Genomic DNA, 13,297 nt, shown 5'->3' on the forward strand with positions numbered 1-13,297 from the left:
GGTTTTGTTCCCTTTCCCATTTAACCCCTTCACTCGCCAGCTCAGAGTGAGCCACAAACAGCCTGTCACCTATTTCCCACTTCCTATAAGACCATGTTCGCACATGGTAAAAGGCCTCACTTTCACCTACTGAGACAGAAGTCAGGATTCTCCAGTTCAGGCTGTGTGTTTTAATGTCAACATTTAACTATGTTATGAAGGTTAGGAACTTTTATAAATGGATCAAGAAGAGCAGTTGCAGTGATTTTAAACCAATCCAAGTGGACCATAGGTAAGTGGTCGACACTTGTTTTATTGATAACACTATTTTCATCTGGGATTTTTTTTTAAACTAAAATAGACCAGAAAAAGCTGTAGTGTGGACGCAGTTATACGGGTAAAAAGGCAATTTATATCAGTATAGCTCATTCTGCTTCTTGAACTGGAATAAACTGTTCACTGTTATACTGGTATAACTGTATCCATGGAAAGGAGGTATGTTGCTTTAACTATACCAGTGTATAAATAGCAAAACTTTCTAGTGTAGCCTTCATTTTGAAGATATGGGAGAGACAATGACATAGCAAAAACAGAGACATTTTTATAAACATGAGTACAGGAGTATGGTATGGTTTAATGGTTAAAGCACAAAGCATTCCTGTTCTGGAACTTATTGCTTAGCATAGTGGGAGCAATAATATTTCCAAACTGACTTTTCTATTTGGACTCTGCAAACAGCAAAATATCCTTTTTTCTGACATTTCACCTATCAGTGTGTGTGCAAGAGCTTATCTTCTTGTCAGAGGGAAACCAGCTCCACTCATCCTCTCCTGGATTCATTCCTGTTTGGACGGAGAAAGCTATCAATCATGCAACCTAATCAGTGTATGCTACTCTTAGCAGCTGCGAGTGCTATCAGACGTGTCTCTCATGCATACTAATGTCATCATTTTATTAAAGTCTTTGAACAAATATGATACCTGGTGTAGACACTGAGAAACAGGACACAAGTCATCAGGGCTAATTATAATAAATGAGAGTGGTATATAGTGTGGTCATGTGGTGAAAGTCCTTTAATCATTGTCCAATTTCTGGTTCCTCATGAAGAAACAATGGCACAAAGTTAATAAAAGGGATCCAAGCACACAAGTAACTCCATCTTCCCTTCAATAAATTATGACCAGTTTGATATTTCCCCCTGTAATTGCTGATACAGTATGTAAAATATTAATCAGCTGCTGCTTATACTTATCAGGCTGGACAGCTGGGGAGCCCTTAACAAAAATGCTACTCCAAGATTCAGGTCATTTTCCAAAGATATCTCTGGGGACTTGTCTGAGTTGTTCAGAACTGCAGGGCAAACGGGATAAGACAGTAGAAATTAGAGTGATTTCATTGGTTAAGTCAGCTGAGAGAGGTGGCTTGCAGGCTGCACATTAATTCCTATGCTGCCTTCAGGTCTGTCAGCTAAAATTAATGACTCACTCCGAACTACAAAGGACTGTTGTGTGTGTGGTGCTATAGGACAAAATTGCTTTGCAAGGTCACTGTGCAAACACCCTATACTTCATTAACCTCTGACTGGACTAATCAGTGGTAAAAAATACAATCCAAACTCTGGCACACAATAAAAATACAGTAGGATTCAGTTATATTCAGGAGCCAGACTGAGAGAAATGGTCCTAATCTGAAATCCTGTTGAGTTGTGGGAGCTAAATTCTGTCCTCAAATAAACACTCCCAACTTCTGCTGGAGTCATAGATAGTTGAATGTACTTACTTGAGACTGGAATAGGGCCCTCTGGTATTAATGTCATAAAAAATTCTTCAAAGTATTATTTCTGGATTAATTAACAAAATGGGCTTCTCTTTGGAAGCCTTTACTAATTTTCCAACCATCCAAAAAATTGGAGTCATACTGAATAACGGTGACTCAGTTCTTCATCTGCAAATTTAGGATAATAATACTTCCTTTCTCTCACCTTTTGTCTGTCTTGTCTATTTAGTGTATAGCCTCTCTGGAGCTGGGATTTTCTCTTCCAGTGTGCATGTATGTACAGTGCCTAACACAATGGAACCTGATCTCATTCGAAGCCTCTAAGTGTAAATGCAGTACAAAGATTAATAATAATATCCACCGTTCATCTGAAGATCTTAAAGCACTTTACCACATGAATCAAATCTAATAACACCCATGCGAGCTACAGTAAAAAAAATATTATTATTCTCATTTTACAGATGGGGAATTAAGGCATGGAGAGGCTAACCCACTTGCTCAGTATCGCATAGTGAATGAGTTGCAGAGCTGGGAACAGAAAGTAGAAGGTAATAGTGACTAAATGAAGTTCTGAGAAGTGCATGGATTATACTGTAGGCAAGGAAAGCCAAAATGATGCATGTTTGTGTGTGGAGCATAGAGTTCTAGAACATAAAAATTACATTCCCTTCCTACATAACACATGAAACATTAAGACTCCAGAACTGTACATAATTTGTTATAGAAATTAAATGTGTTGTTCAGTCTTATTGGCCAACACAGTGATTTTTAATGAGACATATCATCAGTACTGGCACAAGTCTGGGACTCCCTATGTGGACAGCCATAGAGAAGAACAGCAGAGCAGAGTCTGACAAGAGCGGAGCAGGACCACACTCCTTGTATTCAACTGGTATCCAAGCTCAAGACATTTAAATTAAAGTTAAAGGGAAAATCACCCCACTGGTCTGATCACCTTTTACCCAACTGCAAGCACTAGTGGGCACTGATGGTAGTGTTGACTATTTGTTTTCATTTGCCCTGATTTCTAAATGTGGAAATTTATGAACAATCAATACATTGTTCTTAGGTTACTGATCTTGACATTCACTTTTTTGCTCTCTCCCAATTTTGTTTATGCGCTGTGGAATTTTGTATTGTCAATGCATATTTGCATTACAAGAGATAGCAGGAGAAAGCTGGATGTGTGTGGTTCTGGATAGGGGACAGCTGTTGATACTTTGGAATGTGTGGTAAGTGCTAAGGAAGCGATTGAGGGTATCGGCAATGAGGAGGGGTTACATTTCCCTTTTGGGGTAAAATATGACTTGAGAAGGCTTATTTAGGGAAGGGGGAGAGAAGGTACTTTGCATCCCAGTACCCCACCCTAGTAGCCTGTGACCAAGACTTCCCTCTCAGTCTAATACTCTGCATGAAAATCAACAGTGATGGATAAGGATACCAGTGGGCTAAAAATCCCTCTCTTCCTTTGATGCACTTATTGCTGTTGTATTGGAATTCTTTAAGCCTGGTCTACACACAGTTTATGTACTGATATAGTTATGTTTGTTAGGCATGTGACTTTTTACTGATATAAACCTGAGTGTGAATACAGTTACATAAGTATAAATGTTTTACTACTAGTGTAGCTTATTTCCCTTCCTATACAGGTGTAGACAAGCCCTAGCTCTCTTACAATCCTACCCCAAATACAACAGCACAGAAAAGTCCAGTTAAATTGATTGGTTTTAAATTTCACTCAAGCAAATTGTAATACTGTCCCTACTTTACACCATGTATAACATTCTTGGCAGGTTTCCCACTGCAAAAATTACAACTAAGTGAACAGTGTTCATCCTGGCCTCTACAGGGAAGACCACTCATCTCAAGTTTCATAAGAACATGGCTAAAGCTTTGAGAAAATAATACATAAATTGGAATTTAACTCTAAACAAAATAGATATTGCACAGTTAAGTAAAATAGGAGAAAGGAGGAGAGAGAAGATCAGTAGAATAAACATTAAACAAGAGAGTAAAGAGGAAGAGAGAAGAGAAGTTAAGGAGAAGAAAGTGTTCTTTGCCAGGAAAAGAGTAGTGACTTGATCTTTAGCCAGGGCTGTCTGCCCATTACAACTTGGAAGACTGTTTATATGTTGTACCTTCAATTGTTTTTGAAACTCCATCTTAGAACTAGATTCTCTCTCAAATAGCAAAGGAATTGTGTGTGGCAGTGGGGAACAAGACAAAGTAGTTTAAAAAGGTGAAACTAGAGGAAAAAAGAGAGACTATACTTTCCTGAACAATAGGTGTTAATCAGAACTAAAGTCACAGGGAAGAAGAAAGAAATACAGCTTATAATAATAAAGTACTGAGTTCAGATTTATGCTGGAAACTTTTATCAGTACAGTAATGTGGATTATGGTTGTGATTTTTTACAACATCTCTATACCACCAAACAACCTAATGTAGACACCATTATACCATTATAGAAGCACCTTTGCTGGTATAGCTTATTTTTCTAAGGAAAGTGGTATAACCTATACTGGTCAAAGCCCTTTTTTCCTGGAATAAACTTTGTCTGCACTAGGAGGGTTTGCCAGAATAGCTATGAACTTTTCCTAGTGTGAGCCTAGTTTTACATATCTATATGTCTACCTGCTCATCATCTTGGTGTATATTATTGTAAATGGTAAAGTGCTCAATAAGGTTACAAATGTCATTGCACTCTGAAATTTAACAAATACTTCCAGTTAGTGAAATTTATGAATGAATAGTTCTGCCTTTCCTCAGAATGGATTCGTCTCTCTCATTGGATATGCGGACACATTCCACGTATTAGGCATTCCTAAAATTCTACAGAAGGTACAGACTCGGAGGGGCTACCATTTGAAATTTAAATTAAACAGTTTCTTTTAAACAGTTTTATCGGAAGTCCAGCCATGAAACAGTTAATTATCTGTAACACCCATCTGTGGAAACAATAATAATAAAAGTACCGTGTTATTTTGTCAGCTAATTCAAGAGAGGTCTCTGGCTTCCACAGATATGGTAGTTCACATATTTGTATTATGGTAAAACTTACAGACCTGAACCAAGATCTGGACACCATTGTGCTAGCTACTATACAAACAAAGAGCCAGAGTCTAAAGAGACAAGACAGACAAAGGGTGGGAAAAATAAATATAATTTGCTCAATTTTTAGAGATGAAGAAGTGAAGTGGTCAGATTCCTCGCCTAAGGTCGCACACATGATCATTCCCCCTCACACACCTTCTCAGCTCCTCTAGGACCACTACAGTCTTCAGGGATGAAGAAGCTCCTATATTATTTAACTTCATCCTTCCTCTTTCCCCCGTCATATGACACCATGTGCAGGAGAGTCTGGAAATAACTGCCTCATTCACTCTCTCTCACCCCCTTCTCCACTCTGCAGTCCCTCTGTTTGAAAAACAACTCCATGTGGACCCCAGTGTAGGTCAGCAGCAGCGGGGATGGAAGCTGAGACCTCTAAATCTTAAAGCATGGGCCTCTACTGCCTGAGGTAAAAGACCCAGCTCTATTAATCAAGGCTATAACAGACTCATCAATCTTTACATATGTCTCAGTCCCACTGTTGCTATGATTGTGACACTCTCATTTATCAAAGATCATCTATTATAGGAATCAAATCCTTCTTGTCTAGTGGCCTACAGACTCCAGTGTGGCTATTAGTGTAAATTGCACAGTACTTGGCTCTCATTTTTACAATAAAAGCTGCTCAGATTGCTAACATAAAATAGAATTTAATGCCCCAGTTATAATTTTATGATCTCTCTGATTATTTCAATCATTTCTAATTCTGGACTGTTGTGGCTGAACTACAGTCAATATATTCAGAAACTACAGAATTATCTTCAGGGTTGGTAAAGAATACTCAGCTGTCGACAATAATGAACTGGAAATTCAAAACAACATTTTACTTCTAAATTAAAAATAGCTTTTAGTGGCAAATATTTCCATAATTTCAGAGAAATTGTGAATGTTTACAGTATCTCTTTTTGTCTCTTAATGTAGGTTGGTCAAAAAGAATATGTCATTTCCTTTATTACATTATAGACTGGGTAAATTAGAGCATGGTTCATAAATTGCAATATGAGAAGTCATTTTGTCATTTTTATCTTAATTGACAAAATACTCAGTGGAAGGGTGTCTATATGTCCACTGTTTAAGGCTACAGTACATTTTCCATATTGCTGTTTTTATAGGAATGACATATTTTGCCCAGTGCACAATTAAATCTATTGCAGAAGTTTAACGGCTTTTCTCATTATCACAGCATCTGTCAGCCACAGGGTATATAACTGCAAATGTATCAGAATGTCAGAATAATGCCATTCATGCTGAATCTAAGCAATTCTGATGCTGAGTGTTTTGAAATTTTATGCTGTGACTATGCAATAGGTGACAGAAGGACTTTTCATCTCTCCCGGAGCATCTGCAAACTTTTGCTCAGTGGAACTATTCTTAGAGGTTTGATCCTACTTTTCAATTACAGAATCAAGCTTTTCTTGTTGGAAAGAATGTTCTTGTTACTCTGTGGAGGATAGATCTGTCAACTGCCATGGTAGTAAGTTGGTGTCTTGAGTGGAAAAAACCCAAATCTACTCTCCATGTTTTTTGGCCAGATGTACATGATGTTTCAAGTCACAACCTGTGAGTTGAATCTTTGTCCTTAGTGAGTCTTTGGTGAAGACCAACAGGAAAATACTGAACCTATTGCTAGTACCACACTTCTCAAATATTTACAGGGACATCACTCATTTTAGTCACAAAGCTCCCTGCATTCCACACACAGATTGCCCTCACATTTACTGTTGAAATGTATTTACATCAGAAACAAAGAATCATGAAAGTAAGGTGTCCCGCTGTCTGGAATGGCTCATGACTGTGAGTGCCTGCCTCAGGGCACATTATCAAAAACAGGGCAGATACATCAAATTGGTGGTGTGTTCTATAATTCGATTTTACCAAGTCAGTAACAAATGTGAACTCCTGGATCACTATAATAGTCTTTCCATGGTGCCACAGATAGTCCCCTTGGACTCTCCAGTCTATCTTGCCACCCAGACAAACTGGACTTAGTGATAAATGTTCACTTACACCAAAAAAAACCAAACCAAAACACACTTTATTCAGGGTGTAGCCAGTCCCAGGAGACCAGTCACTTAGCTAATGCCTGCAGACTTGGCAAGAGTTGTCACCTGGTCTGGTCCCTGCATTCCACACATACCTTGTGCCCTCATATTTACTGTTGAAAATTATTTACAGTAAGGAAAGTAAGATGGTAGTCATTTATATGAAAAGGAGAACGCTGACCTAATGTGAAGTGTAATAATTTGTGTCCCTCATTTTTAGCCTTTGTCACACATTGTGTCCTATATTTGGGCCTTGATAGGTTGAGAATTATGATCAGTAGAGATTATCACTGTCTACCTATAAGGGGCAGTGTAACAGTAGCTACTAAGGAAACTATTGTGAGGCCTCTCCTCATGAAAGCATCTTTTGAGGCAGACACTTTTGTTAACTATTGACCTGTTTCTAATCTTCTGTTTTAATATTGTAATGGCAGTTCACTAACTATAAAATTTTAATTTCTGTATTTAATTTTTCTTGAATGTATCTGTGGAGACTAGAATATGAGAGAGATGGTTGTAGTTAAAATCTAAACAAATAATGTGAAATTTACTGAAAGCTAGATTGTACTGACAAGATCCTGAGATCTTCAGAGGAGGGTTCCATGGTGGCATCACTAATTCAGAAGATGGCCAGGTCAGTGTAATAGTGGGACAGAGAGTGGTTACTCTGTCACTCTGTGATCAGGACACTTTGAGGCCCAGAAGAGAGCAAAGCAGCTCATACAAACAAGTTCCATGCCTCCTCAACCTGGTTTCTGCAGATTCTGACCTGCCTACACCTCCAACCTCTTAGAGAGGGATTGCAGGATGTAGCCCCTGTTGAGAGACTTTTGTGGAAAACAGGAGGCCTCAGAATGGATGGAGTTTAGGAGGCTGATGTAGGAACCTGGGTTTCCACTGGGTCTCCTGTACTTGCAAGAGGGAAATGAGTGTCCAGGAACTGGTTATAGTTACTTTAGGAACTACTTGTACTGTAGTACATACAAGTTTCAGATAGAAAGTTGACAATGTCCTTTTAAAGTACCTAGAAATGACAATCATGGGATCTTAATAAATATGCACATAATAATTAAATAATAATTATATCTAGCTTCTAATGGTCTCCTGACCCATAAATATTCTGAGCCCCTGAGGCTATTCAAAGGTTCCCTAACTGCACCACATTGAAAACACCCTCCTAGAAGTTTTATTGCTGGGGTAGAGATAAAGTGTAGAGATAAAGGAAGTTCTGTTGTACTCCTTTCATTATTGCCTGGCATCTGGCTCATACATTTCCTAAGTATACAAAGGGGTCCTTTGAATGCACTGTGCTGGAGATGATGGTGGTTTTCTGCCTACTTGGAGAAGACTAATCCCACTCTCTCTCCCCCTCATGAGAAGCTCCTTCTCTTCTTAAAGACAAAAAAGTCATTGCAGAGAAACTAAATGGATTCTTTGCTTCAGTCTTCACGGCTGAGGATGTTAGAGAGATTCCTAAACCTGAGCCGGCTTTTGTAGGTGACAAATCTGAGGAACTGTCACAAATTGAAGTGTCACTAGAGGAGGTTTTGGAATTAATTGATAAACTTAACATTAACAAGTCACCGGGACCAAATGGCATTCACCCAAGAGTTCTGAAAGAACTCAAATGTGAAGGTGAGGAACTATTAACTATGGTTTGTAACCTGTCCTTTATATCAGCTTCTGTGAGGCAGTGATGGGGGAGGGATAGCTCAGTGGTTTGAGCATTGGCCTACTAAACCCAGGGTTGTGAGTTTAATCCTTGAGGGGGCCACTTAGGGATCTGGGGCAAAAATCAGTACTTGATCCTGCTAGTGAAGGCATGGGGGGCTGGACTCAATGATTTTTCAAGGTCCCTTCCAGTTGTAGGAGATTGGTATATCTCCAATATTAGAAGATAGCTAATGTAATGACAATATTTAAAAAGGGCTCTAGAGGTGATCCCAGCAATTACAGACTGGTAAGTCTAATGTCAGTACCAGGCAAATTAGTTGAAACAATAGTAAAGAATAAAATTGTCAGACACATAGAAGAACATAAATTGTTGGGCAAAAGTCAACATTGTTTCTGTAAAGGGAAATCATGTCTTACTAATCTTAGAGTTCTTTGAAGGGGTCAACAAACATGTGGACAAGGGGGATCCAGTGGACATAATATACTTAGATTTCCAGAAAGCCTTTGACCAGGTCCCTCACCAAAGGCTCTTACGTAAATTAAGTTGTCATGAGATAAAAGGGAAGGTCCTTTCATGGATTGAGAACTGGTTAAAAGACAGGGAACAAAGGATAGGAATTAATGGTAAATTCTCAGAATGGAGAGGGGTAACTAGTGGTGTTCCCCAAGGGTCAGTCCTAGGACCAATCCTATTCAACTTATTCATAAATGAGCTGGAGAAAGGGGTAAAAAGTGAGGTGGCAAAGTTTGTAGATGATACTAAACTGCTCAAGATAGTTAAGACCAAAGCAGACTGTGAAGAACTTCAAAAAGATCTCACAAAACTAAGTGACTGGGCAACAAAATGGCAAATGAAATTTAATGTGGATAAATGTAAAGTAATGCACATTGGAAAATATAACCCCCATCATATACATACAATATGATGGGGGCTAATTTAGCTACAACAAATCAGGAAAAAGATCTTGGAGTAATCGTGGCTAGTTCTCTGAAGATGTCCACGCAGTATGCAGGGGCGGTCAAAAAAGCAAACAGGATGTTAGGAATCTTTAAAAAGGGGATAGAGAATAAGACGGAAAATATATTATTGCCCTTATATAAATCAATGGTACGCCCACATCTTGAATACTGAGTACAGATGTGGTCTCGTCATCTCAAAAAAGATATACTGGCACTACAAAAGGTTCAGAGAAGGGCAATTAAAATGATTAGGTGTTTGGAATGGGTCCCATATGAGGAGAGATTAAAGAGGCTAGGACTTTTCATCTTGGAAAAGATGAGACTAAGGGGGATATGATAGAGGTATATAAAATCATGAGTGGTGTGGAGAAACTGAATAAGGAAAAGTTATTTACTTGTTCTCATAATATAAGCACTAGGGGCCACCAAATGAAATTAATGGGCAGCAGGTTTAAAACAAATAAAAGGAAGTTCTTCTCCACACAGCGCACAGTCAACTTGTGGAACTCCTTGCCTGAGGAGGTTGTGAAGGCTAGGACTATAACAGGGTTTAAAAGAGAACTGGATAAATTCATGGAGGTTAAGTCCATTAATGGCTATTAGCCAGGATGGGTAAGGAATGGTGTCCCTAGCCTCTGTTTGTCAGAGGATGGAGATGGATGGCAGGAGAGAGATCACTTGATCATTACCTGTTAGGTTCACTCCCTCTGGGGCACCTGGCATTGACCACTGTCAGTAGATAGGATACTGGGCTAGATGGACCTTTGGTCTGACTCAGTACAGCTGTTCTTATGTTCTCCCCTGCACACTCAGTGTGATCCACTGACCTCTTAAGCTGGTTCCTTACCATTCAGCCAAGTTGGGAACCAACAATGTGGAAGAGGCTAACAAGTAGATTTGAGGCTCAGTAGTGGATAAAGCTGACATGGAGCTCAGAGCAGGTCAATGTAGGGGAGAGAGACTAGCAGTCTAGGCAGGGGAGGAAAGGCTGTGTTAGGGAACTGAGAAGTTGGCATAGCAGAGAATGATCCAGAACTTGGCTTGGAAGCAGTGATGTCACAATGCAGCTGCTTGCTTGACTTCAGGGTGAAGTATTTGTCAAAGATTACTTTGTCATTTATATTCTGAATGCCCTCTGCCCCGTACTGGGCAGAGGGCATGCAGCACTTACTCAGCATGTAGTCCTCATGCATAGGAATAATCCCTGAACTCACTTCTATTGAATAAGAGTTGCTACAATGAGTAAAGATGACAAAATTGGGCTCATATCCCCACTATTTTTCCAAAATACTACCAATTCATCTTTCAACTTAGATTTGAAAATGATGGTAAGAAAGTGACATCTTCTGGTCAAAGAACGAGTTGCACAGCACCGAGACATTTTTCTCTGTAGCTGGAATGTAACACAAGGTAAAAACAGGAAGTTTTTGGAATTATACAACAAACAGAATAAGCCAACAGAATAAGATAACAATGCTGCTATTTTTCTTTTCTTTTCATTTTTCCCCAAAATTTTGTTTTTGACTTTTAACTATTTTATGCTGGTATCTGAGCACTTCCACTGACGGATAATTATAATACTTTACCATTCCCTATATTTAGCTATATTTAGAATTAGATTGCATTAAACAAGTGAATATTTGAGGAGTGAAAGTGTTATTTTTTCAAATGCTTTTGCCTTTAAAAGGCATTTTATAAAAATTCAGGTCATGAGACCAAACTAAAAATATATTAGAATTGATATGATTGTGCTAGTTCAGTTTTTTCTTAATATTCCTATTCCTGTTATCTTGTTGGATGCAAACTGATTCTAATGTACAAGTGCTCAGCATGAGGCAAAGACTTGACTTAGCATGCAAATCAATGCATCGTAATGTCACCTAGCTAGTAAAATCTAACTTTCATTTTTCTTTGTACAGTACAGTATCTGGAAATTAGTGGACCTAATTTTGTAGTATTGACAAGGTCTTTGATATCTTGTCTTAGAACATGTCCTGTCTTAGATTTTTGGCTTTTTTGGCTTTGAAGAGATTTTCTGTAACTCCATCTGAGCCTGTGTTCTGATTATTATTACTTAACTTGCTGAGTGTCTGATATGCCTTTGGATAATTCAGTTCAACTCTCCTTTCTTACTTCTTATCCAGTGAATTGCCCTGTATTTTCAGAAACTCTCCACAAAAACCTCATTGATTGAAATGACATCTACTGTTGCAGACACTGACAGATGGAATCTTGTGAGAGCAGAGGGAATTCAATTGCAGGTTCTTTTGCTGCTTGGCTCAGCCTTGTACTCTTTTAGGTCTACAGAAACTTTTTGAAGAGCCCTACTGGAAAGCTGCCAGTATCCTTGAGGTGACCTGATACCCAATAACTCAAACAAATTGATGATTCACTCCAAGGCACCTGCACTTGAACAATGGCCACCAAAAGGAGAAAACTTAAGCAGATTGGCATGTTTTTTCTGCTCACAACTAGAACAAATAGGAATGTTAGTGGTCAAGATGACCAAAAAAAATCACTTTAGAAAAAGAAAACTGACTTCTATTCTTTTTAAAAGTGTATAGATAATAAAATGCTGGGCCGTGATTCAGCATTGCAATTCCTATGTTCCGCAATGAACTACTCTGGACTGATGAGGGCGTGAATAACGTTTGTCTGAATTTACCACCATGACTGATATTGCCAACAAAATCTGGTGACATTTCTCGAGACAGTCACCCATCCACCCACTCCTTCCCTCTGCTTGGCCACTCCCTATACCTGCACCCCTGCTCTAGAGATCTCACAGTCTCTCTTTCCTGCTGTTCCATTACCTCTTTCCACTCTAATGCTGCCCCAGAGACCCCGTCACCTACTCTGAACAATTGCTCTCTGCTCTTTTTCCTTAATTTAGCACTTCTCTTCCACTTATTCCCTTCTGCTGCCTTCCACATATGCACATATGGGCATGTGCTGGGAGTCACAGCTCCACTGTGACTCATCCTAGTGCATTTTATTGAACATTTATTTTGGGGCCACTAGAAGGGTTAGTTAGAAGGCACATAGTACAGTATTTTTATTATGAGGCTGCCATCCAGGTTTTTGTCTCTGTGTCATCCAGCCTGGATGATGCTGCCTGATTGAGACAAGGGACAGATAAGAGCAAACTGCGTAAACCCAAATCCAGAGAAGATTGAGGTGATGATGGTAGGTTGGGGGAAGCTGCTGTAGGATAGGGCATAGATATAGTTAGCCTCCTTCACTGAGGGTGTTTGTCTTCATTTAATCACCAGAGTTCACATCTTAAGGATTGTGTTAGAGCTCCTGTTTTAGATTAGCATACTGCTGCAGGGACCACAAAACCTTTTTGTCCATTTGTGCTTGGCTAGGGGGGTTGTGATCTTACAACTGTTATCCGTGCTTTTGTCACATCCAGGTTAGACTATTGCAATGCTCTCTCCATTTGGAAACTGTATCTGATACAAAATGCAGCTGCCTGCTTATAAAATGTTGTTTTTATTACGAGCATCTCACCAGTGTTTTGTGATCTGCACTTGGCTGGCTTTGGTTTCCAGGTGAAGTTTAAGGTGTTGGTTATGATGACCCTTTAAAAAGCCCAAAACGGCTTGAGAAAGGGCCTACATGGGAGACTGTCTCTCTCTCTCTCTCACTGGGATATTTCTAGGCCTACACTTCAGCTGGATCCCCTTTGATGCAGAAAAGAGCGTTCTGGCTGCCTGAAGTGTACACGTGAATTTGGCCCCAGGTTTTTATAT

General features: G+C 39.3%; 1 long non-coding RNA gene across 3 annotated transcripts; it reads right to left on the bottom strand.

Annotated features, from left to right (window-relative positions):
• Positions 1–593: 593 nt before the first annotated feature.
• LOC120408311 lies at positions 594–10,555 on the bottom strand. Of its 3 annotated transcripts, XR_005600601.1 has the most exons (3): positions 10,390–10,555; positions 1,961–2,075; positions 594–821 (listed from the first exon to the last, which is right to left on the bottom strand). It is a non-coding gene; the product is annotated as an uncharacterized LOC120408311 (long non-coding RNA). The 3 variants fall into 3 exon arrangements; XR_005600602.1 differs by lacking the exon at positions 1,961–2,075; XR_005600600.1 differs by lacking the exon at positions 1,961–2,075 and having other exon boundaries at positions 10,370–10,555.
• Between the last annotated feature and the right edge of the window lie 2,742 nt (positions 10,556–13,297).

This window comes from Mauremys reevesii, linkage group 6, assembly GCF_016161935.1.
Source record: "Mauremys reevesii isolate NIE-2019 linkage group 6, ASM1616193v1, whole genome shotgun sequence".
Taxonomy (NCBI): Eukaryota; Metazoa; Chordata; order Testudines; family Geoemydidae; genus Mauremys; species Mauremys reevesii.